The sequence below is a fragment of the Quercus robur genome, chromosome 5, assembly GCF_932294415.1.
Source record: "Quercus robur chromosome 5, dhQueRobu3.1, whole genome shotgun sequence".
Taxonomy (NCBI): domain Eukaryota; kingdom Viridiplantae; phylum Streptophyta; class Magnoliopsida; order Fagales; family Fagaceae; genus Quercus; species Quercus robur.
In genome coordinates this window covers 57219566-57242499 of record NC_065538.1, presented here as the reverse complement: position 1 = coordinate 57242499, position 22934 = coordinate 57219566, and the positions used below count along the sequence as shown (strand labels likewise).

Below are 22934 nucleotides of genomic sequence, written 5' to 3'. Positions count from 1 at the left end.
AAATTGATGGTTGAGGTTATTAACTCTTGACACACCATGATTAATTGTCTGATCAGAATCAAAGAAAAACAGAGGATCAGGAATGACATCAATCGGGATTGGTGGTAAGGGAGATCGGTAACCTGAAGCCATCAATACCCTTTGTTAAATGATCAATCATGCATTAAGAGGATATTGAAGTTGATAACTTTTAAGGAAAATACACTTATGCGCCTCTGCAGTCAGGATCATAACATTTCTGATAATAAATAGCCCTTCTTAAGTCAACAATGTACATCACTGAACCAATAAAACATTGATGCACATTAGTATCTATGCGTCAAACATTAGCTATAAGATTGAAAAAAATGGAACAATATTTGTTTACTGCAAAAATAAATAAATAAAAATTCAAGTATTTTAGTGGGTGGTCGTACATCTGTGGCTTACTCCCCTAAGGTGGGTCCAAAGGGCCTTACCTTTGTAAGGTTTCATGTCATAAAAAAATAAAAAATAAAAAAATATAAAGGTATTCTTCTGGCAAGCAGATAATAAGTATGACCAAAAGAACAAGAGCTTTGATGGGATGTGGATCCAAGTCAAGTACAGATATAAAAGGGGTCTTAAAAAAAAAGTGATATAAATAGGCCAAGAATCAATTGAGAAGAAAGGACAAAGAGTACGGACAGTTTAATGATTGGCAGCAGATGCAGAAATTAAAATATAAAAGAAAAAAAAAAATTACCATGATTGCTTCTATGCTCTCTGCCAATTCGCTCACAGTATCTATTTCTTGACATACTGTAGACCATCAATCCATATTCCGAGAACCAAAACCAGCTCCGTATTTTTCCTATAATTACATCACAATATCAACAAGTTGATAAACAAAACATAGAAGGCAGCATTATGTACATTCATTGTTTTGTCACTGAGTTGTGAAGGCAAAAAACAGGGAAAAAAGAAGTTTTAATACATTAATTTTCTTCCAATCAATCAAAGGATAGACCAATTAAAAGCTGAATCAATTTATCCTCATTCTTTGTTCTTTCTTTTTAATTTTTGGATAAGAAACCTCATTCCTTAAATGACGCTGATAATACAAAAAACTATAATTAAAATAAAAAATAAAAAACTACTTGAATGTCGATGACTGCAGGAGTGAGACCATCTAAAAATTCTTAGGATTAAACGCAAAGAATCTTTCTGTTAAAAGGGTGAATTTAGCGAGAGATGAGATAGACAGAAGCTCAGTACTATTACTTGTGCAGACAGAAATCTTAAGCAAACCCAAGTCTAAAAATATATCATATTGAATGAGAATCATCTCAAAGTCATGTATAAACTTATTAAAAAAGTTCCTGACCCAATCAAGCTTTAAGCAAGGCAAATAACATTCCAAGTGTTAAAATAAAAATCAAGTTCTTTTACTTCATTGAAACTTGAAAGTATAGTATTAAACCAGCAGTAGCACCTGAGACATTGCCAATGGAGGCAATGAATTCTACAAATTTGTCTAGAGCTGGAAATGGTGACTTCCCCAGGAAGTATGTTGTTGTAAGATCACTTGTGCAAGCACTCAATGCAAATTCTTGAGGGGCGCTGTAATAATTTCCAATATTATGATTCTCCTGCGGAAAGAAGGAATTCCAGTTGTAAAATAGATCAATTTTCAATACAAAATGTTCAGGCCACTACCTACTTCACAAACCAAAGATGGTTTATGCTTCATCTTCACAGTAGATTCAGACATTTAAAACCCATGAATTAAAAATAATTAATTATAAAAAATAAAAATAAAATCCCTTAAGGCATCATGAGACATATCTAATATTCTATAGTGTATTTTGACAATGAAAGATGCAGAGTCCAAAAATACCTCAGTTTCAAAGAGCAGGGTTTTGACACAATCTAACTCCATTTTGCAGACTAGAAGCTTCTCGCAATCAGCATCCATATTGCAAATCAAGGATAGCATGAACATCTCTTCCTCACACTGTTCTTTCATGACATAAAAGTTTAATTACCACACACTAACAGTCAATGAATAAGGCATACCAAAAAACCACTCAAAAGACAGGTTTCACCTATACATGTTTATTATAATGATGGATATTATTGTAAGGATTCACTTGGTGATACATGATCCTATCCATCAAGTGTTCATCCAAATCTTCATAGCAATGAAACTTAGCAACAGCACATGATATTTTAAAATTTAAAGGAATAAGCACAGATAAATTTTTGACAAATACCAGTATGAGTGATATAAGTACTAAACTTATCTTGCTTACTAGTCACAAACAAACCTGAACCTACATAAAATTAATGAAGCCAAGCCATCAAAGAGAAACCTTTTTTTTCCTTTTTGAGTACCATAGGAGTGCATAATAGCATGGTGCCACGGATGAGGCTGAAAATCTAAAACTAGATGCCACTCACATGAACAGTAACCAAACTTTTTTCTTATAGGAAAGCTAATGTAAAGAGCACCATTGTTAATGAGAGGAAGCATCTGAATAGCTCCTGCATTGCTTTATATATATATATATATATATAAACAATAATAATAATAAATAATGCAATGAGAGAATAATGCTGCTTACTTTGAGATTATACATTCAAAAATTGTTCTTCAGTAAGAAGATATCATACCATGTCCTTACATTTGAATCGCCCCATAGGTAAAAGCACAGAATTCTTCCCTGCCTTTGATGATAAAGCTAAACGAAAGCAATGATTTCTAGAATAGACAGCAGTGTCCACAAAAAGTTGGCTTGATGGTTCGGTGGACGTTGAATCTTTCCTCACAAAAAATTTCTCAAATCTTTCATCACTCTTCCTTGCACTTAGAATCCGAGAGCATATCTGATAATATGTCATCATATAGTGACAAGAAATGATATTTCTACAAAAAAGAGAACAAAAGATTCTAGTAACTCAAGCAGAATCTATTCTAGCATGCTAACAAAAAAGAGGTGGTGGTATTTTGTATCACAGGGATATATAACTCTCCACCCACTCTCCCATATGTGGGTGGAGCTGGAGTGTTATATAACTCATGATACAAAATAAAAAGTCAAAAAAGAGACTTCATGAGAAAGTCATCATAACTAAATTATATATTAACTTTATATTTCCTATGTTAATTGGAATTAATAGTTAATATTGGAAGATGCAATAAAAATTTATAATTTTAACAAGAATATATACTTAACTTCATCTTTAATTAGCAACAAAAGCAATGCATCTCAATCACTGTTAGATAAAACATTGATATGCTTCTCATGGAGGCGTACCTCGGCAACAAATGCACCTGCATGCGAGTTGTCCTTGAAAGCAGTCTTTGGTATGCAAATAATTAAATGGCGAGAGAACTTTTCTGCACACAAGAATCTCAACTATCATCTACAAAGTTCACGATAAATTAAATGCAATACAGAATGCTTTACATCTTACAAATAATCAAAGACCCATATGAGACACATTGACCATACAAATATAACTTTTCCTTGGAAAATTGCCCAAGCCATTCAGTTTTTGCTACACACACAAACACACAAAGAATGGACTAGACACCTGGTGGCCCAAGCCATTCAGTTTTTGCTTAATATATGCTAACTCCAAAAACATATGGACGTGTTTGTTTGGTTCTTCAACAACTTAAAACTTGCTGCAGTAAACAGATTAATAATTATAACAGAAGAGGAAGAAATCACAGGCTGAATACTACCAATTTTTAAAACCCTAGATGTAGGGGAAAAGAAAATGTTGTTTTTAACACCCTAGATGTAAGGGAAAAGAAACGTTGTTTTTACATCATGGCCGGGTAACCACTAGGATCTACACCTGCAACTTATTCCGAAGTTTAATGTCAATTTCAAGTCTCTTCCATGGTTGAAACTGGTTCAATAAAGAAGGAAGCATCCTCTACGACTTTCAAGATAGAAATGCATCCAGCTTATAAAGAGCATTGATGTTCAACAGCAAAATTTCCTCACATAAAAAAATCATTAAAAAATAAAAATAAAAAACAACTGTGACTGTTGTTCAGAAAAAGGAAAACAATACTAGCACTCACAAACTATTCTTGCAAAACATATGGCATACACTGGCATTGTCAAGTACAATAATAAAACAACAATGCAAAATTTTGTCAAAAATTTATATTCTACAATATCTTTATTAATTAAATGACTCCAATTAGACCAAAAATATTGTTCTCATCATATCCCAATTAAAACGAAAACAAATAATTCAGAACTCATCCCAAATTTATATCTCAATTCAGAATGAGAGCTTGATTTAAATTTGCTGGCTACAACTCATCATGCAAAGAAATGACGAAGAAGAAAGGATAACTAGTTTGTGAGCAGTTCAGAAATTTTATCTATCAAAATTAATCAGATTAAATCATACATTATAATGTTGCTGACTAAATTTCATAATCTACATCAATGTAGGACATCACACAAAGACAATTAGGGACTTTAGCATGTGCTAGACAAACATACCTTCTGTGGAGGAATCGAGCTCTACTATCCATTCCAGGTTTCCTTGAATGGAGTATTTATCAAGTAAGGCTTCAAAAATGACTGATATCAGGAGATCAACCATTTCATCTCCATTGTTTTCTGCATTCACTCTCTTACTGAACTCTAAATCAAAGTAAAGGTGGCATGGTAAACCCTGGAAGAAGAAATAGTTACAAACTTTTGGACATGACAGAAAATTTACTCACAAATCCTCACACTTATTTTTTTCATAAGTCTCACACTATTTCTCATAGGGTTGTTACCTCCTGAATCACTTCATGATGATGACGGAATTTGGAATCCATATTTTTGTACCTGAAATTGAGCAAAACAGCAGTAGAAACACTATGAGAAGGAAAGAACCTCAAACAGTTACTAGGTGCAAATAATTATGGGGGGGGAAACGAACATAGTAAAGACAACCTTTGCCAGAACTCCTAATATGTTGAGACAAGGACCCTTCGTTGTCCAGAAAAGTGATCTTGATAACTAAAAACCCGAACATGCATGTGCCCTTTGGCAAACTTCATTGCTTCATCCTGCCTGGGAAATGTAGCCCATATCTCCTTCCTTAAAAACAAAGGACCAGGGTAAAGTCATAGGGTAAGAAACTAAAAATTATAGAATAAGAAAGGCACCAATTGAGGGGAAGAATAGGATAGCACAAATACCTCAAGCTCAATTTATTTTGTTCACTCAGATCAACACGTATTTGATGTAATAATTGCAACAAACTGGATGGTCTCTTTGGGGGCACACCATTTGGAGACCCATAGAATACAATAGGAGAGAACTGCTTCCCAGGATTATTTTTGTTGGCTTTAATTGTTGCTGTATCAAACTGAAGCAATAAACAAATAAATATATAATTTAGTGATCCGAGCAGTAGAACAAACATCAGAGCATTAGTTTTCAACAAACCAGTACAAAAGGACTGCACTTTCAGCATTCACCATTAAAGCATGAAATGAAAGCAATGCATAGTACATACTTTCTCAATGGAGAGCTGTACATCTTTTGCTTTTTTTGGTCTTTGTCCAGCTGATCCCAAAGATGGAATGCCAGGAGATGTAGAGACCTCTTGGGTTGAACTCCCATGCTTCAATTTGTTCTTTCTTCTTTTTCTTTCTCTAAAAGCAGATTCTGAAACAGAAGTACCAACAAATTTCTCACAATCATTAGAACGAGTCACCCAAGGAAATAATTGTCATGAAATCGCAGAAACTGAAATCCGTGCGGGCCCATTTGGATTGAGAGGGAGTGGAGGAGAGTAGAGTAAAGTTGGGCGGAAATAGGCTAATTTCTGGCCAACTCTACTTTACTCCCTTCCACTCCCACTTCCTCTCTCTCAATCTGAACGAACCATAAGGATATTGAATTTTAGACAAAATTGTAAAGTTCGAACAGCAGCATGCATTATGACAACACAGCCGTGAAAATTCTAAAAGGTGCAAGGACTGGACACAAACTTTGAGTGCTTCTGGTAACTACAACCGACTTTCATTCCCAACTTATATACATCAAATTACCAATACATATCAACCACTTTAAGTCAGTATATAAGGCTAATCACAACATACTAATATAAATGTCATATGTACATACATAAATACATACACTCGCGCGAGCACACACCCACCCAATTGACACCAACATAGAGAAATCCAACAGAAGGAACTTTATCTCCGCTAATTAAAATCAATGTCCTCCAACCCTAAACCTTAGAAACATAATAATTTCCCCAACCTTAGCACTGAAGCCACAGTGTGACTCAGAAATTACAACCGTTCTTAAATCTTATAAATTACAATCATTCTTGAAATCAGATAATTAAGAACCTTGTAACTTGTAAGTAATCAATGATAAACACTCAATTTTGTGAGACAAAGATAGATCAAACCCCTAATCTAGCATTGCAAGTGAACAGAGCGAATGAAAACAACAAATAAAACTAACTTAACGCACTGTTTGGATGGCGAGAAAGTGTAGGAAAACGATAAATGTGAAAATTTGTTATGTTTTCTCAGACGAGAGAGAGAGCTTACGGGGAGGAGAGACGCCGCACTTGAAGCACTCGAACAATCGATCAACGTCGACGTCGTCCATGCTCTTAGCTGATATTTTCTATTTTTTCCCGAATGAGTGCTTTTTGCCTTCTTTCAGAAAGCGGGAATTTTTACTTTTTTGAAATGTAATAAAATGGTGCAATTGATAGTGCAATTTAAGTTTCTTTATTTATTATCACCGCACTCTCTTAGTGCGATGGTCACTCTACAAGTATAAGTGTTTGTAGAGAGTGGGAGGTAAGGGCCAGGGTTCAAGTCTCCAGGAGGGAGTTTCACTTACATATACACTTAGATTAGGTTAGAGTAGAATTCTATCTTGTATTAAAAAAAAAAAAAAAAGTTTCTTTATTTATTGGTGACATGTAGCAAAAAGCTGGACACATGCCCATGGTTGTCTACTCCGTGGCGTTTGAGAAGTGACATGCACCTGTTTACCACGTGGTGTTTGGGATGTGTAATTGTTTTTTGGATTAAGAATGAGACATGTCATCATTTTGTATGTCCACCAATTTTAGGGATCTAACTTTTTTTTATTGGTGACATATAGCAAAATGATTGACACGTGTCAATAGTTGTTTTCTATGTGATGTTTAAGAAGTGACATATACCAATAGTTGTCTACTATGTGGCGTTTGAGATGTGAAATTGATTTTTGCATTGAAAATGAGACACGTGTCACTATTTTGTGTATCAACCATTTTGAGGGATCTAATTTTTATAATATACTAGTATTATAATATACAACCATATTGTTCTGTTTCTAAAAATAAAAGTCATTAATTTACTAATGTTCCTATTATACCCCTATTAATTTACTAATTCAATTTTTTGATAAATTTATTTAAGGGTAGTTTTGGAAACTTATACATTTTAAAAAGTAGACAAGACAATAAATGATGTTTCTTTAAAAAATTTGACTTTTCAAACAGGACAAATAAAGTGGAACGGAGGGAGTAATTCTTTTGATATATCTTTCAATTTTTTAGATAAGGGAGGGATGGGTTTCATGTCATTGTTGGGTAAAGTGTCTATATTTTATTTCCGATCATTCCTTTTTTTGTGAGGTTGGTAATTTCAATTGGATAATATACACCCCCCCCAACACACACACTCAATATATATATATGGAGAATGTTACTGACACACACTATATATCTATATATATATATATATATATATATGGAGAATATTACTGACAAACACAATAGAGAATGTTAACCAGCACACTTTTCAACCCTATATATATTTAAACACGGGTAATTCTATGGTACCCCCCATAAAAAAGGGGGGTACGGTACCCACTAGTAGGTAACCTGTTATACCAGGTTACTTTTTTCTTACATTTGACAGTTCTATTCTCACATTGTGCAGTTCCAACATCACATGTGACAGTTCTTTTCTCACATTTGGTGGTTCCCTTACTTTTTTCTCACATTTGATGGTTCCATTCTCATATTATACAGTTCCAACATCACATGTGATAGTTCTTTATTCACATTTGGTGGTTCCCTTACTTTTTTCTCACATTTGATGGTTCCATCCTCACATTATACAGTTCCAACATCACATGTGACAGTTCTTTTCTCACATTGTGACAATTCTTTTCTCACATTGTGCAGTTCCCTTACTTTTTTTTCTCACATTTGACGGTTACATCCTCACATTGTGCGGTTCCAACATCACATATGACAGTTCTTTTGTCACATTAGGTGGTTCCTTACTTTTTTTCTCATATTTGTCGGTTCCATCCTCTCATTGTGTAGTTCCAACATCACATGTGACAATTCTTTCCTCACATTTTGTGGTTCCCTTACTTTTTTTCTCACATTTGATGGTTTCATTCTCACATTATGCAGTTCCAACATCACATGTGACAGTTCTTTTCTCACATTGTGCAATTCCCTTACTTTTTTTTTCTCACATTTGACGGTTACATCCTCACACTTACCGGTTCCATCCTCACATTGTGTAGTTCCAACATCAAATGTGACAATTTTTTTATCACATTTGGTGGTTCTCTTATTTTTACTCGCATTTGACGGTTCCATTCTCACATTGTGCAGTTCCAATATCACATTTAATAGTACTTTTGTCACATTTGGTGGTTTTTTTTTACCCCCCACTTTTGATAGTTCCATCCTTACATTGTGTAGTATCAACATCACATATGACTATACTTTTGTCACATTCAGTGGTTCCTTTATTTTTTCTCACATTTGTCGATTCTATCCTCACATTGTGCAGTTTCAACATCACATATGACTATTCTTTTGTCACATTTGGTGGTTCTATTTTTTTTTTCTTTTTTCTCACATTTGATGGTCCTATTATCACATTAAGTAGTATCAACATCACATCTAAATGTACTTTTGTCACATTCGGTGGTACCCTATTTTTTTCTCACACTTGACAATTCCATTGTTATATTGGGCAGTATCAACATCTCATGTGACCGTTCTTTTATCACATTCAATTGTTCCCTTATTTTTTTTTCTCACATTTGAAGGTTTCATTGTCATATTAGACAGTATCAACATCACATGTGACAAAAATACTCCCCCTCCCCAAAACTCTCAAAAATTACTGTGATACCCTTAATACCTATAAAATGACTAATATACCCTTAGAACCTAGAAAATGACTGAAATGACCCTAAAACCTAAAAAATGACTGAAATACCCTTTGATACCTTTAGAACCTAAAAAATGACCTCAAAGACCTTGAAATCTATAAAAAGTCTAAAATGACCTTGTAACCTAAAATGTAACTAAAATACCCTTAAAACCTAAAAAACGACCCTAATGCACCTGAAACCTAAAAAATAACCGAAATACCCTTAGAACCTAAAAAATGACCCTGAAACCTAAAAAATAACTAAAATGACCTTGTAACCTAAAAAGTGATTGAAATACCTTTAGGACCTAAAAAATAACCATAATACACTTGAAACCTAAAAAATGACCGAAATACCCTTGAAACCTATAAAATGACCAAAATACCCCCTTAAACCCTCTAAAATTATTGAAATACCCTTAAAACCTACAAAATGACAAAAATGACTGTGAAACCTAAAAATGACCGAAATGACCCTAAAGGCTGAAACCTAAAAAATGATTGAAAAACCCTTAGAACCTATAAAATGACTGTAATGCCCCCCAAAACCTAAAAAATTACCAAAATACCCCTAAAACCTAAAAAATTACCAAATTACCTTTAGAAACCTATAAAATGACTGAAAGACCTTTGAAATCTAACAAATGACCAAAATACCCCCTAAAACCTTTATTTGCAAGACCAAAATGACAAAAAAAATTTATGTAATCACTCTACTTGCTTCCCCCCCCCCCCCCCCCCTAAAATTCTCGGTGGAACTTATAAATTTTCTTTTGTCATTAAGTTGTTGTATTTTGTAGTATACTTATTGAAATTTAAAATATGATAAGTTATCTAAAAAAAACTATCTTGTACACACACACACACACATGCATTTATGGGAGGTTGTTTTAACTAATATATTTAGTAGTTAGAACCACAACTTAGTGCCCTAGTGTTGACCTCAACCTTATGATTTTAAATTTTTTTAAGTTTTATTTTGAAATTCCTACAAAAAAACTTAGGGTTGTGTTTAGATGGCAACTTGGATTTGGATTTTAAATCAATGGATTTAAATGCCTTAATTTGAAATCCATTAATTTTAAAATTCCTTGTTTGAGTATTTTTATACAATGAAGGATTTGAAATTCATTATTTGAAATTCCATTGTTGGAATACCTAAATTTGGATTTGGATTTGGAATTAAGATCATAAAATATTTTTTCCAATTATTTTTTTTTCTTAAACCTTCTACATTTTAATTTTAGTAACATTTTTAATAAATACATGAGATAATGAAGAAGCCATTGACAATCCAATTCACAAAATGATAACTAAAAGTCTGTCATCATAACCAACTAATAATTTGCTATTAGTAACAACTTGGGCTTGCAAAATATGAATTTATCATATAACTAATTGAATTGAGAAATCCCTATTTGAAATTCTATCAAAAATTTCCTCAAGCACTTGTCGTGCCTTCTTTTTAAACCCCAGACAAAGTTATCCTTGCAAAGAGCATGTCAACTCATTAAAACAACCAAGGCAATCATTAAACCCTAGAAGCTTATTTCTTAAAGTTCAAACTGCTAAACACTATTGTTGGAATTTGGATGGCTTGGATGCCTCTTTAGAAGGAGAAGAAAAAGGCTTGCTACAAACAGAAAATTGGAAGAACTCAACAAATTTTGATGTTTAGCTACAACATATTCTTTGTTTTTGTCTATAAGTTGATTTGACTGATACTGAACTTGAAAAAAGGTGCATGAAGTAATAGCAACTGTCACGACCTAAACCCAATACCTAGATTTTTTACCATGACTAGCATGTTAATATCAAGCTTGAACCTGATATTAACAAGAACCAACTAAACTTTTAAACAAAAGCTTTCCTCTTTATTTTCACTATTATTTCTTTACTTTAATATATAATTTTTCACTTGATATTCAAAGCATCTACATTGTACTCCAAGGAATAACTTAATCCACCAGTCATTCAATTTCGAAATTTCACATAATACATCTCTTAATATATTAAAGTACGCAACTTTCATTAGATCCTAAAATACACAATACTACAAAGCTAAGCATCAAACTTCCAAAACAGGGGTTATACTTTTAAAGCTAAAACCAGTTCCTCCCAAAACTCGATTAAGGCTCCCTCTGCTCCAGAATAAAACCTGTTGACTGAAAAAGTAGAAGGGGTGAGCTAAATAGCTCAATAAGGGTAAGTTACATGAGAATTTAATAAGAATGCATGTAAACCAAAGCATTTCATTTTATGGATATTCAGATAGGAGAACATCTTTTAATTTCATGCATATTATTTTATATACTTTAGATTTTGTAAGCTTAACAAACATATCTTTGTTTAAAACATGATTGTATGCAATATCTCTATTCAAAACCTCTTAGTGCATAATAATTTTTGTGAAATAACCTCATGACTTACCAAATGCTCATATCACTTATCCCTTACTTGAAAGCAGAGGAATCAAGAGCCGAAGGTTGAAGGAGCTCAGACTTGGGCGCTGGTAATACCTATACCAAATATCAAAGCTTATTATTATTAATTCTACCTTAGCATAAACTTATACATACATCTCTAAAACCTAGCTCTCAAAATAAAGGAAATCCTAATCCTACCTCAAAGAGGTTCCCCAAACACAAGATACATATATCAAAAAACATGATTCACATAACCAAAGAAAAATCATTATATTCACGTTCATATTCAATCATATAACAAAGGAAACACATTCAATTCAATTGCAAGGGTTTAATAATTCATTAGGTTTTTACAGCTTGTCTACCAAATGCAAAGTAAATGATTATTTCCAAACTGACATTTTCTAAATAACCAAATGGCAGAGAATTAACAAGCCATTCTTTGATTTTCTTACTTGCATTAACATTCTTAATTAAGTAACCAAAATACCCCTGGGCAGCCATAAGGCAGCATAGAACTCAGTCATTGCAATTACAATTTCGTGTAGTCATTTAGGGTTAAACTTTAAACTTAAAACAAGGACTTAGCTTCAATAAGCACATGAAAATCAATATTCACACTCTTCAGAGCTGAATCTTATAAGTTCAAGGAATTATGTATAAAAATAAGTAAATCAGATTTCCAAAGATTGAATAAGTACATAATCCTCATTAATTAACACTATAGTTTGTCGGGATATTACAGCAGCCCACACACAAACAATAAACAACATAGCAGAATAAAAAATCAAACTTACCTCTCCTGCCATAGAGGACAAATATAACTAGCCCCCTTTTCTTTTTTCTTCTTTTAAAAAAAAAAGAAAAAAACAATAGTATAACTAGTTTATTTGCAAGAACAAAAACACAAAGTAATATTTAACTTTGGTCTTCCAATAAGCAGGTTTCTTAGTGACATAGGATATACCAAATTATGCACTAAAGGTGGCCTATAGCAAATTTATTTTAGAACCTACTATCATCAAAATGAACCCAAAAATTGGTTGAACAATATGAAACTTTAGTGCATGTTAACTCTCTACCTCTATAAATACTAGTGTCGTCTAATGAAAATTGTATACAACAAAAAGAGAAAAAAAAAAAAAAAAAAAGAATGAGAGGATGATGAAAAACACATAAACTAAACTAGGACAATTAATCAAGAAACACAAGTAATTAATCGTTGAGAGATAAAAAAGGTTGGACTTACCAGCGAAATATGTGTGTAACCCAATCGACCTTGTTTCCATAAGAAATTCAATACTTTCAAAACATAATCAGTCTCAACCTCTTATTTTACATTGTAACTTGAATCTTCTAACATGGCATCAAAACTTTTTTAATTTTCAACAAAAAGAAACATTAAAGAATGAAATGTTGCTCCATATGACATGAGAAGATGCATAGCAAAGACATGAAGTAAAGAATATTTCAGTCTGATGGCTATAACTATGGTTACCTCTCTGCTTTGAGAAAAAATCTTTTAACTTATAGCTGAGACCTATTGATTTCTATGCAAGTATTCTTCATGCATAATCATCAATTGTTCTGCCACTTGCCTAATTATCAAGAATTCAATAGCATATATGGACAACAAGTCCAAGCCAAAAAAACCTATTTGTATCAAATAAGATTCAAAAGATTAAACTAGGTTCTTAATAAACAATCATTACCCAAAGAAATTCATTTCATTGACCAACATAAAAGCACGTCGCACCAAATATAGCCTGAAGCATAATTTTTACATTGAAGCATGAATTCTCCAACTGAACTATATATATTCCCTTGAAGGGAACAGCCCTGGCCTAGCAATATATATATATATATATATATATATATATAAATTCCCATTTAGAAGTCAAACCCAATTTAAGATGAAATTTACTCTTCTAAAAAATAAGGACTAAAATTATAGTTGTACTTGGAAAAAACAAACTGAGGCTCTAACATACTGTATATAGCCAAATCAGCTACAATAATGGTGACTAGATTTAAGGCGATGTGAAGATAGGGGGGGGAGAAGCATTATACTGAAAAGATAACAATACTAACAAATATGTACTCCTAATAGACCATTAGAAAACCATCCTATTAGCCATAATTATATTTCCTCTGTAATGGAGAGGTAATTAATGTTATTGCCAAGCACAAAATTGAGCTTGCAAAGTTAATTGCTACATGATCAACATATTTGACTCCAGTCCTAAAAAATCCAAATATAATAAACATGACTAGCTATCTGAAAAAACAAACAAGAAGAGAGCAAATCGGTTCAAACCTATAAAGTGTAGATAATACATGAACTCTCAATGTCTACCATCTTCGATTTTTGTGTTGCTTCCGAAAAAACAAACAAAGAATTTGGGGAAACAAAACAAACATGGCAATTAAGAGATTTTGCATATTTTATGGGATTAGGGTTTTGATCCTAACCTTCCAGTTCCACTATATCAAAGTGATTTTGATCTTTTTGAGAAACCTTCACCGGTGAGTAAAGCCACGAGATAGAGATGGAGATCACCCAAGTGAGAAGAGAAGCGGTTTGAGAGAGGAGAACGCGAGAGAGTCCAGGGCTCAGATGAAAAAGTATGTGACTGTGTTTTTTTTTTGGCTTTTATACTAAACCCGCTTGAACGGTAGCAGGATTTTCATTAAAATGAAATAACGGTTAGGATTAGAGTAAGTAAAACCTATGGTTCTGATTTTAGCAGGTACCGTACCCACCAAAAAAATATATGGGTACCGTAGAATGACCCATTTAAACACATATACCAAATGGCCCATAATTTCTAAATTTCACACGTCAGTTTTAGCCTCAACACCTTTTTTTCAACGTTTCCATATTGATGGTTAGCTTTTATAGTTGTGTATTAAATGCATCTATAATATTATATATTTGTGTCAATTTCAATTGCAATTCCAATTCAGCCTGATACCTTTTTTGCAACAAATAAAATTTCTAATAAATTTTTTATAATTATTTTCATGGTGTATTATAATTAATATAAATAAAGTAATGTTGTGAATAGACCTACACAAAAGTAATGATATTAATTATCGTTTAGAAAGAAAAAAAAATTATTAAAAAAGTTATTCTTGAGCCTTGCCTTTTTGCAATTTTGGTAATTTCAATTGACCTTTTACAGCTTATAAATAATTTCATGTAGTATGAAAAAGTGATGTTATGAATAGACTTATATATAAAATAATGTTGTTTCAAACTTTCAATTATAGTTCACCGACATAACAAGGTGTAAAAAGTCTTATTAAAAAATTTATTGCCGATCATTCCCTTTTCTGCAGTCAGGATCATAACATTTCTGATAATAAATAGCCCTTCTTAAGTCAACAATGTACATCACTGAACCAATAAAACATTGATGCACATTAGTATCTATGCGTCAAACATTAGCTATAAGATTGAAAAAAATGGAAAAATATTTGTTTACTGCAAAAATAAATAAATAAAAATTCAAGTATTTTAGTGGGTGGGTAGTACATCCATGGCTTACTCCCCTGGGGTGGGTTCAAAGGGCCTTGCCTTTGTGAGGTTCCATGTGATAAAAACAATTAAAAAATAAGGTTATCAACAATTTTTATATATGTGTATGATGAAATAGAAAAAGAAAAAAAAGAAAAGAAAAGATAGAGTTAAATATCCTTGGAGAGGAAAAGAGAACTTGTAGCTTTCACTTCAGGCATCCTTAAAGCATCATTTAAAGTTTCAAGTCAAATTCTAATATAAAATCTCATCAAATTACTCCCTATGATCTAATCTCAAGTTGTAAATATACTTGAAGATAAATATATAAGAAAAAAAAATTGTTGATAACCTTATTTTTAGATAAAGATAGGCATAACTGATAGATTTTTGCATAAGCAAACATAATGAAATAGTGCAAACGATTAAAATCATTCTTTTTTCAAAAGATAATGATTTAGTTTACAAAATTTTATATTTTAAAATTTACATATGCTAGCAGGATTATAGGAATTGTCATAGAGTAAATAAATAAAGATACAATTATGAAAAGTAAAAAATAAAAAATAAAAAAAAGTTTAAAAATACTTGCAAAGAAAAATGATATGAAAAATACACATGACTAAGTTTATTACCTTCATTTTTATTTCACAACAAATTTATTATGAAATAAATGTGCGCAATTGAAATAGATGAGTTTGCAATTGAAAGTAAAAATTATTACGAAATAAATATATGACCATATGTTTATTGTTTATATGATCTTTTGCACGAATATTTGATCCTAAACTGTGGTTTTTTTGCCTCTTGGTGGCTGAATTTGTAGGTCCTTCTCGTTGTCCATTCATAATGGATCTTTGTCTTAACCTTGCTTCTCTTGTTTTTTATTTAAACGTTGTTCAACCATTTAACCCATAAGGAAGAAATTTAAGCATGGCAACTACTGAAGCCAATGTACTGATAATAACAATAGTTTTTAGAGAAAAAAGAAAAAGACTTGCCTGGAGATCAATTTCTTGAATGGAGTTTTTCTTTTGTTGGTACATATTATATATGTCACGTCTTTGCAAATTTGCAACAACATTAGCATCCCGGTTTACTGAAGTATTCATAATTCAAGATTAGTTTAGTGAAACAAATTTATTATAAAATAAATGTACACAATTGAAGCAAATAAATTTGTACTTCAATACAAATGTACTATGTAAAATAAATGTATGACTATATTGGTTACCTTCAATTGTTCATTGCATATATGATCTATTTGCAAGAATAGTGTTTCTTTGCATTTTGTTGGCTGAATCTACATATCTTGATAGTCATGAACTCATAATGGATTTTCGTTTTAAAAGACAAATCAAGTCCATGTAAAATGTAAAAAAATACTTGCTAGTGGCGATAGTGATGTCTTCCATGTCAAACGGCTTCTAGGAGAGGTAGAGAATTTATTTATTTATTTTAAATTTTTATAATAAACCAAGAGAGAGACTTAGTTTGAAAATTAAAGGAGTCAATATATAATAGTAAAATATTAATATTTGGAAGTGGTATTTGATGCAGATAAGATTTCAATTGTGATCAAATTCATCTTCTCATTTCTGTTTTTTTAATTATTATTTTTTTATGTTTTATGCATCTTAGTCTTCGTATAATTAGTTTTTTTGGTTGTATTTCTGTTGTGGGAGGTACAAATCTTTCCCCAATTAGGTATTGTCCGCTTTGGGAAGGAGCGCAAGGCTGATGCCACCCTCACGGATTTGCTCAATCCCACATCGGGGAGAGACGCCTCCCACCCTTGCCTTAATGGTTTTTTAATGAATCAAATTTTAGATCTTAATTTTTTAAAATTAAATTGGATGCCACGCCACTTAAAATTTGCCACATCATAACACCGTTAGCCATGTAAGCACTAAGACTAACAGTTGTTAATAGAATGATCAATTGAGTTCATTTTTTAAACTTGAGAGACTAATAGTACTCATTTCAAAATCTTTGCCAACACTACAACATTTTATAATCGATCACTTCAAAGACTCATTCTAGAAAAATGTAGTAAATGAAAAGAAACCAACATGCTGAATCCTAAAAGTCATTTGATCAACACCAATGTCTCTAAACCTACATCAAATATTTAAAAATTAAAAAAAAAAAAAAAAAGCAAACAAAGAAAAGAAAACTGATTTCTTTGTTGGGTTTTGGAGAAGAATGCGAAAGAGTAAAGTACTGAACCAAGAGACAACTTTTGCCATTTTGAGAATCATATACTCGGCCTCTGATGAAACAGACACCAAGAGATTTCTTGGTCCTAGGCTTGGCCTTGGCCTTACTCTTTGTCTCAGTTTGATGTTTGGTGGGATCCTAACCAAGGTCCAAGTAGAACGAATGAGACATTAAGGGTATGTTTGGTAACTGTTTTTCCCTCTTATTTTTCTATTTACAAAAACAATTTTCTATTTTTGAGACTAAAAAACTTGTTTGGCAACCCAAAATGGACAAAAAACAAAAATTGTTCTCAAAACTCAATTTGTGAAGAAAACTAAAACATGCAAAATGCTGTTTTCAGTTTTTAATTTTCAAAAGTCAATGAAAACACGCATTTAATTTAATGGCTCTGTCTCTTTTGACGTGTTAGCATTAGAATTCAAATCCTAGTTATAACAAATTTTAGTATTTTCTATTTTTTTCTTCAAAAAACTATCTTTTTAATTTTAGCTAACCAAACATGTTTTTGATTTCAAAAATACAAGAAAAATGTTTTTTCTTTATACTCCCAAAAACAAGTTTTTCAAAATAGAAAACAAAAATTGTTACCAAACATAACCTAAGTGGTACAGTTGGACTCAGTTAGAAAAAAAATTGAAAATGTATAACATAGTGATCCTATTTTGTAGACAATGTTTTAGTGAGAGTTAAAGATGTATTTTTACTTGGTTGTCCTTTAGTTGTGTCTCTACTTAAACCTAAGGAAATAGGGGTATATTGGAACAAAAAAAAAAAAAAAAAAAATTTGGTCCAAATAGGGAAAACCCCTTCAATAGTAGTATAGATAAATTCAAATTGAAAAATTACATTAATCTTAAAATAAAAAAGAGCCTCATCGCATGTGCGGAGCGCGTGTGATCAGGCTAGTTTAGGTTTAAAATTGTAAGATGAAGTTGCCATTTTTTTATTCTTCTTAAAAGAAAGTTTAAGAACTTTTAAAAAAAAAAAAAATTATGGAAAGAAATCGTTGTAGATTTGAATTTCTTGAATTTTTAAATATTGTCTTTTTCATTAATCTAAACTGAATTAAGATCTTCTAAATTTCCTAAGATACTCTACCAATAGATTTCCTTAAATCTTAACCATTTTTTTTATGATTTAAGGGTCTAGATTTTGTCATATTAGCATTCCACTAATAATACTCTTAAAATAAAAAAAATAATGTTACAAACAAAACAATTAAGATTATTGTTAGTGAAATGCTAATATGGTAAAATCTAAACCATTCAATCATTAAAGAATGGTTAAGATTTGAGGAAATCTATTTGGTAGAGTACTTTAAGAAATCTAGAGAAACTAAATCCATCTAAACTCTAAAGAAAAAAAAGTTGAATTTCCTTTTAAAGAAATTTCTTAACTTTTATATATATAGAGAGATGGGTTCAAGTTACACATGGTGTAACTCTACAAGAATTACACTTTTTTTAAGCCATGGATTTTCAAAAGATCTAATGGTAAAAAAGAAAACACAATTTATTCATCTCATCATTAAATACTTACCTAATTAATAACATCCTTGTTAATCTCTCTCCTAATTAATTACTTCTTGTCTCTCTTTTTCTCTATCTTTATTTCAGTGTAATTCATTTTTCCTCTATCACTTTCTTCGTCTATTTTCATAAAATGTTCAAGCAAAAACATTAACACCAGGAGCAGCAATTAAATTATAAGCATCAGATAATTATTGCCATATCATCAATTTGATTGTAATTTTAATCTCTTTTATTCTTCTTGAATGAGAGAGTAAGTCTCACAAAGTTAAGAACTACCACAAACTATAGCTTTGGAGGGACACCAACACCCTTTGAACCAATAATCTCTGTTAGATCTATTTGCCCAATAAAACTAATGCACTTTACAAACTGAAACTTAGGAACAACAACACAATTACAATTAATTTTCTATTACTTTTCTAATTCAAAGTTTGTTTTCAAAATTTCTCTTCCATTTTTTTCTTCTTTGGGTTTCAAGAGTTATAGTTTCAAGAGAGAGGGGGTTAAAGGACTTACCATTGCGAGGTCCCTTTTTAGACTGAGGAACACCTCATGTTTCCTCATGGATTTGAGGTCGGCTATATCCTTGGGCAGCAACAGAGCCTGCTCCACTGAGTTGGCCACGTAGCCTGCCTTGCCCCCCTGGAAGTCTTTTATGAGGCATCACTTGGCAGAGGAGCACCATCCAGTTCCAAGAATAGGGCCCAAGCTGGTGTTGCTACATGCTGGTCACCCCGCCTTTCACCCTCGCTGGATAACCTCATCTACATGCCTCTGGGCTATTTGGCCCCCCCTTTGGGGCTCATCCTCCTGGGAGGGGTGGGTTCTTCTTGTTTCCACCACCTCTTTACCCTTATGATCCCTTTTCCTCTTGTGGTCGGCGGGATTAGCTCGAAGGTGTTGGGGGGAGAGGGTTGGAAGGGTGGGAAGCCTGTCTGGGCTGCCTTCCCCCAAGGTTGGGACTTTAGCAGCTCCTGGAGAGTTGATCTCGGCTTGCGCTGAATCCCCATCTCTTCAGGAACGGTGGTGTCTTCTTAGGTGCTGTTTACTTAAACCAAAGGAGGGTGGCTAGAATCGTCGACCTGAAGGTCTGGAGATAGTGGCAAGTTAAAAATGCAAAATCATCTTCAGATTTAGTCAACTCAACCACTTCTTTGTCTTCTTCCTCTTCCTCCTCTTTGGTTGCTGGTTGCGATGAGGTTGCCTCCTCCTCGATAGCACGTTGGAAGGGTAGTGTACCTTTGGTATGCCTTCAAGGATAGGATTGGTGGCGAGAGTGCCTTTCGGGATGGGGCTGGTGGTGAGGAAGCTTGGAGCAACAACATTGATCCTGTGCAAGCAGGGGTCCCTTACTTTGATCACGCACTTCTGCGCCTGGAAACTTTTGGAGATGGGGATGTAGTCCAAGATTAGATGGGCCGCCCTCAGTTGGCCATCTGTGTGGATGAACACCTCGGCCTTCAAGATCTTGTCCAAGCTCGACTGGTTCGTGAGATTGAAGTTGGGAATAGTAGCGTTCTTATTTGCAAAACCATTAAGAAAAACAAAAAACATCATTAGCAAAAAATAATGCAAATCAAAGGACATTTCACGTACAAACACAAACAAAAGAAAAAGAAAATGGGGTAATTTTGAAATTATAAACCTAGACCTAGAACCCCGCTTGGTATCCCCTCTCTCGTCGGACAGGGGAGGCCATCGTGCCACTCCCTTGATACGATCAAGAAATCCTTTTTTAGGCCTTTGTTGGAATCGAGGAGGCATTGGATGAGCCTAACCTCGAGGTACCAAGATTTTAGGTAAAACCCTTGCCCCGATAGGTGATGGAGGTTGTAAATCCAATTGACATCATGGTGAGTGAGGTTTAAGCTCATTCTTTTGTTAAGGGCATCTACACTACCTAATATTCTAAACATGTTTGGGGCACATTGGGTGGCAGCTAACCTATGGGCCCTAAGGTAGTCCTTAGTGACCATGCCCATAAGAACTCTCATCCCTCCTTCTATAAAGGCAATCATTGGGATTACCACCTCTTTCTCTTGCCTTTCCTCATGCCATTGCCCTTCTTCACAGTATCTAATCGCGACTCCTAATGGGATCCTATACCTAGCTTTAAAGCTCTCTAAACCCTCCTTAGAGTCTACCAAATGGGCGAATCTACCCATTCCTAAAAAAGATTTGGAGGTACTAAGAAAATTGAGAGAAATAAGAGGAGCCAAGGAAAAGACAAAGAAAAGAAAAGTAGATGGAAAAAGTAAATGAAGAGATTTATAAAGGCTTACGGAAAGAAGGGAACTGATTTCATCGAACTAGCTCTTGGTATTTGTGAGGGCACAAATAGTTTGGGTAAGTTTGCAGGTTTAGTGTATAAGTGCTAAAGTGAGATGAATGATTGATTTGAGTAGTATTTATATCAAAGAGAAAGTTACAAGCGGAAAAACTCCCACTTGGTTTCCAGTAAAATCCTCAGTCGTTAGATTCGCATCATGTACTAGTACGTGAGAAACATGGAGCAGCAAAAATTTAATGAAGGCGCGTCTCGAATGCCGAAGCGTCAGGAGCGTACTTTGGGCAGTTAAAAAGGAATCTGTACAGTCAGAGGTAATGTAAAATGGGCACGGAGGAACTATAATTACATAGAAATCCTCATTTCTTCCTGAGGAGCCAAAAAGAAGAATCTCGAGGGGCTATTGTAGGGGTGATAGGCCCCGGAGCCCATATTTATGTATATATTGAGCCAGGAGCCCAATTTGAGGACATTAGGCAATCCGAGGATGGGTAAACACTTTCATAAGGATTCGTGTTAGTAAGTGAAGAAGTGAAATTTGATTAGAGCCATCCAAAAGGGTGGTCTAAGGAGGAATCCCTCCTCGGTTGAGCAAAGCCGAGGTTAGAGGGTGTGGTCTGCCCTCAAGAGTAACGTTCTGGATCATTCCATGGATGAGAATAAGCATTAGGGAGGAACAGGACAGAGGAAAGCCATGAAATATCTTAAGGGAAAGCTGCTACCACCGCATTAAATGTTCTGCAGCTAACTCTCTGGCTGCATTAATGAGGAAATGATACATGAACAGTAGTTTTCAGCCTTACAGCTATTCTCTAGAGACTTCAGGAAGGTGCTGATGTGATAGGGATCAATACCGACACTCTAATCTACACATGGAAGGTAGATATGAAGGCAGAGAGATAGTATAAAATAGGGAGAAGGCAATGAGAGAAGGAGATCGAGAAATTGAGAGAGAAACATTGTAGCAATCAAAAACTGAACTTGTAATCAAACTTGAGAATCAATATATAAGAACTAATCTCCTTGGACTGTGCCAAGGACAATTTTCTTTATATTAAACTAGTCTATCTACATTTTCTTGTCATTTGAATCCACTATACTTGTTGACTGATTTATTAAAGCCCAATTTTCCAACCCACTTTCTACAAATTCCTTGTATTGAGCTTTTTGGGCCTAAGTTCATTTATCCTTTGGGTTAGGAACACAAATTGCGTCCTTACAGGGACATTTTGCTAAATAATTTTAAAACATGGGCATTTTGCTTCATAGTTTGTAAATTAAGGGCAAATGTCCATTTTCTCCCATTTTTTAATGGGAGATTTACTAAAGCTTAGTCCATATTTTTGGTCCGTTTGGTAGCCCATTGTAAATCCTCTGTGCAAGATAGAAAAACTATAGTTTTGGAGATTAGGGTTTTATATTATTTTTTAGAGAGAAAATTGTATTGCCGCATCTTCTATTTTTTCCTGAAAATAGTGAAATCCCTACAACTCTATAGATGTAGGCAAATTGTTGAACTAGGTAAATATTGTCTTGTGTAATTGTTTTCTTTGGCACATATTTTTCTCTATATTTTGCATCTCACAGATCTGGGAATTTCGTGTATATTTCCCTACACAATGTAGCATTAGGGTCTGCTTTTGTCCACTTTAGTTAGTTCGGTCCAATTAGGTTCATTCGATCCATTTTAGTCTACGTCAATCCATTCGGTCTATCTCGGTCTATTTGGTCCACTTCGGCGATACTTTTGGGA

At 33.5% G+C, this 22934-nt stretch overlaps 2 long non-coding RNA genes and 1 pseudogene across 2 annotated transcripts in view; 1 reads left to right on the top strand and 2 right to left on the bottom strand.

Moving 5' to 3' along the window:
- The window catches only part of LOC126726427 (uncharacterized), a 116855-nt pseudogene that overhangs the window by 15804 nt on the left and 78117 nt on the right, over positions 1-22934 (bottom strand).
- Positions 1-22934, top strand: part of LOC126726435 (uncharacterized) — a 69378-nt gene that overhangs the window by 5487 nt on the left and 40957 nt on the right. The window lies entirely within an intron of this gene.
- LOC126726434 (uncharacterized) lies at positions 11148-14337 on the bottom strand. The gene is made up of 3 exons (XR_007655868.1): positions 14092-14337; positions 11624-11712; positions 11148-11358 (listed from the first exon to the last, which is right to left on the bottom strand). It is a non-coding gene; the product is annotated as an uncharacterized LOC126726434 (long non-coding RNA).